At 49.2% G+C, this 3,493-nt stretch overlaps 1 non-coding gene across 1 annotated transcript; it reads right to left on the minus strand.

Moving 5' to 3' along the window:
* Positions 1 to 952: 952 nt before the first annotated feature.
* LOC144689078 (U6 spliceosomal RNA) lies at positions 953 to 1,059 on the minus strand. The gene has a single exon (XR_013578558.1). It is a non-coding gene; the product is annotated as a U6 spliceosomal RNA (small nuclear RNA).
* Positions 1,060 to 3,493: the final 2,434 nt, after the last annotated feature.

Raw genomic sequence — 3,493 nt, forward strand, 5'->3', positions numbered from 1 at the left:
GAGAATGAAAGATTGGATTAAGAGAAAGAGAAGGAGAATTATTGAAAATTGAAGGAATGAGACTCAATATTTGTAAAGCTAATTTTCAGTGTCAGAGAGGTTGTGTGGTAGTAATTAAACATGCCAGGCCATTAAAAGGGCACTTAGACTGAAATGGACAAGCCCTAACTATTTTTGGCGATTTTAGTCTGTGCCTATGTGCTGAGTTACCAGAACTTCATACTGTCCAGTAAATTTAAATGTTAAGTCAAACAGTGAGATGTCATTCTCAGGAAGCTTAAGGAGGAGGGGTGCATCTTAGGCAGCAACTCCTGGATTCCTGCATTTAACTACACATGAGTGGCCACTGGAGTTTGCTGTCCGATATGCACATAAAACCAGTGAGTGCTGTTAGGGTCACCATGTACATACCTGTTTTCCTATGTTCCCAGACGTGAGTGACATTGGGCTATACAAATATAGGGAGGCATTACATTTGAACCCAATTCAGCCAAAAACCACGATCGTCTGCTTTGGCCCTAACCTGGGAGTAGTGGGAAAATGTGGCAATCAGTAGTTCACAGGACTAAATTATGGCCTGCATGAACAGTCCTGGCCTCCTCATCCCAACAGTGGTCACATGAACACCAGGGGTGTAGTGCTGCCAAAGCGTTGCACCAAGTCCCAGGGAGCGGAGTGCTGGGCAGCAGAGTGCCGGGGGAGAGGTGGGGGGAAGGGGTGTGGGGGTGGTGGGGGGGTGGAGGGGGGAGCTAGGGAGCGGAGTGACGGGGTCCTGGGGAGGAGAGGCTGGCTGCGAGGCCCGGGAGTGGGATGCTGTGGAGCCCCAGGTCAGGAGGGGGGCTGACTGCCACGTGTGGGAGAGAGTGTGTGTGTGTTAGAGTGAGAGAGTGAGTGAAGTGTGATCGTGTGTCTGCCTTACTCCCAGTCTCAATTTTCTCACTTAACCTCACCACCACACACCAACACATACACGAATTTGCGTGTCATCCTTGCGCAGGGGCCATGCTAATCTTCTCTGTATCGTTCCAATTTTAGTATATGTGCTGCCGAAGCGAGCACACCACACACCAACACATACACACAGACAGTGGGTGAAGCCAAGTGAGTGAGCACCCTGACACTGGGATTGAGCCTGGAGCACACACACTCTGACCCTATCACACTCTGGTCATTGTTATTAATGACTTTTTTTTTATAGCTTAACAACTTATTCTTATGACATTGCTTTATTTTTGCTCGGCAGGTGTTTCTTAATACCTTAACTTTTTTTCAAACTTCAGTTTAAAGTTGTGCCGAACCTTATCTTGCCGAAATTTGCTCATTGCTCCCTTGACGGGGAAATAATACGGAAATGGGGCTCCCCAAACGCAAAGGTTGGACAAGCCGGTTTTAAACAGAGCTCTTGTCACCCACCCGCTGAGAAGCCAGAGCTTAGGACCTGACAGGCTGGCTTTGAAAAAAAAAATCAAAACGTTCAGCCTGAGAGTTCCAATTTTTTGAAGCCAGTCCTGTCAGGTCAATTTCACTCGTTGTTGCGCTGCTGCTGGGGAGGTTGGGGGGTTGGGGAGTGGGAGGGCAGTGTTGTTGGGGACATGGAGATCAGGGGAGGGTGGGGGTTGGGGAGCGGGGAAGGAGGTGGAGAGGGGGTTGTGGGTTGGGAAGGAGGGTAGGGGGCGTTGGGGCAGGGGAGTGGGAGCGTTGGGGAGCTTGGGGGGGAGGGGCGGGGAGGAGATTGGAGGACCTTGGGATGGAAGGGGAGGTTGGAGGATGAGGAGGGGGGTGCGGGGAGGCAGGTGTGGAGAGGGGATTGGGGTGGGGAAGAGGAAGGGGTTGTGGGGAAATGGGGGAAGTGGTGGGGAGGAGGTTGGAGGGGGTTGGGGTGGAAGGGGAGGTTTGGGGGTGGGTTACGGTCTGGGGGTTGACAGAGGGTTTGGGAGGGTGGGGGTTTGGGGTGGGGGACCTGTTGGAAGGAGGGGTGAGAAAGAGGTTGGTGACAGTGGGGACACAAATATTTTTAAGTTAAAAAGCATAGTTTTACAGACTTCTGGAGACTCAGATGATTAATGTGTAAAAAAAAAACGTAATGGTAGGTTTAAAAATGATATGACCAACACATTTTTTTAGAGCTCCGGCACCTCAAAATTGGCCGCTACTCCCTTGACGAACGCCATGCCCTCCATTGTACGCTCCCTGCCATTAGCAGGTTTAAATGAGTCAAAGAGCTAATGGTTGTGGCATGAGCTACGAAACAGAGGTTGGCACTGTTGTTTTAATTTCATACCTGTTCATTGTTTGATGTTTAACCAGGTGATGGTATCCAATCTTACTGCTCAATGTGGGGGATGTGAGAGACAGAGTATGCATCCATTTTTCTTGGCAAAATATCTACATCTGATCTCTGCTGGAGTGAGAATGAATGGGTATTGATTTACTCTGGTACCCATTGCTCTTCACATTTTTGCACTCTTCCCTTGGGGGCAATACTATGACGCATAGAGGAATATAATAACATCAAAACAGCATTATATCATTCAGATCCCCGGAGCCTATTCTGCCATTTAATTAGATCATAGTTGATCTGGACCTCAACTTCATTCACTCACTAATGTTCCATATCCCTCAATACCGTTATCCAATGAAAATCTACTGATTTCAGTCTTGAAACTTTGGCCAGAGATTTCCCCTCGACAAGCGGGCATGCGACCAACACGCTCGAGCATAAAATGACGCGCGATGACATTGGGCGAGTGTCTTGACGTCATCACGCGCTTGTGTGATATTTTGGTTGGTGGGTGTGCGCAGGAGTCGGCAGTGCGCCCGCTGACAATTGAGCGGCCTACTAAGGCCCTTAATTAACGAATTGTTTGGAGTTTTTTGCTGTCCGTCCAACCGTTTGGTTGGCAGGCAGGCAAAAAGGCCAAGCGGCCTCTGCATTTTTTGCGAAACCTCGTCCACGGGCGGGATGAGGTTTCGACCAGTGATTTTTTAAAAATACTTTTTGCACTCCTATTTAACATGTCCCTGCTCATGTGACAGAGTCACATGAGAGGACATGTTTTCGTTACTTTAAAAATCTTTATTTTTATTGATAAAAATCTTCAGCTTCCTGAAGCAGCTCTGTGCCTCAGGGAGCTTTTACTGCACCCACCCATGCGCATGTGCGAACTTCAGCGCTCGCGCTTCTCCTGCCCCCACCCCGGCAGCGCTCAGCGCTGCAGAGCGCGTTTCACGCTGGCTGCCCGTTAAATGGCCAGCCAGCATGAAATCACAGCCAGGGCCCGATCGCGAGAAGCAGTCAGTTTCTCGGCCCCTCCCAGGTCCGCCCACTGCGCATGCCCGACGAGGGCAAAATTCTGCCCTTTAAGTTGCCCTTTAGGGAAATAACTCTAGATTTCACTCTTAAATGGGTTTGCTCTAATTTTAAGATTATGCCTTTTTATTCTGGATTCCCTCATTGAGAGTAAAGGCTTCTCTGTACCTACCCTATCAAATC

This window comes from Cetorhinus maximus, chromosome 1, assembly GCF_964194155.1.
Source record: "Cetorhinus maximus chromosome 1, sCetMax3.hap1.1, whole genome shotgun sequence".
Lineage (NCBI taxonomy): Eukaryota > Metazoa > Chordata > Chondrichthyes > Lamniformes > Cetorhinidae > Cetorhinus > Cetorhinus maximus.